A 619-nucleotide genomic window follows, 5' to 3' on the forward strand; every position below is an offset into this window, starting at 1 on the left:
ACTCAGAGACTGGAGCCTGTTTCGGATTCTGTGTCTCCCTCTCTCTCTGCTCCTCCCCTGTTCATGCTCTGTCTCTCTCTGTCTCAAAAATAAATAAATGTTAAAAATAAAAGTAAAAATAAAAGAAAATGACAGCTGCCTGGCCACAGGTGGTGGGCGGGGCCTCCGTATTTAAATTCCTCATTGTGAGGCTGCATCACTTGGCATCTCTAAAGGCACTGACCTTTCTAGCACCCTCAACTGCAAAGACCACATGTGAAGGTCTTTTCTGAAGAACTCGCCAAGAATTTGACTTCATTTTCTACCATCTTGCTTTGTCAGTTTAACATCTGCTGCAGAGAGCGCCATCCTAATTTGAAAATGATAGAATAGGGGCACCTGGGTGGCTCAGTTAAGCAGCTGTTGATCTCAGCTGGGGTCTTGATCTCTGGGTTGTGAATTCAAGTCCCGTGTTGGCCTCCACTGGGCCTGAGGCCTACTTAAAAAAAGAGAGAGAAAGAGAGAGAGAGTAGTGAGGGCCGTGCTTTGGAATGTTAAAGGACTAGGTAACATCAAAGTGCTGTGTGTAAAATTGAATGAGGCCCCGAGGCGCGTTATCAGTCACTAGGCAAAGTTCACA

Source organism: Panthera pardus, unplaced genomic scaffold (assembly GCF_024362965.1).
Source record: "Panthera pardus isolate Hobbes unplaced genomic scaffold, ASM2436296v1 HiC_scaffold_3, whole genome shotgun sequence".
NCBI classification, from domain to species: Eukaryota; Metazoa; Chordata; class Mammalia; order Carnivora; family Felidae; genus Panthera; species Panthera pardus.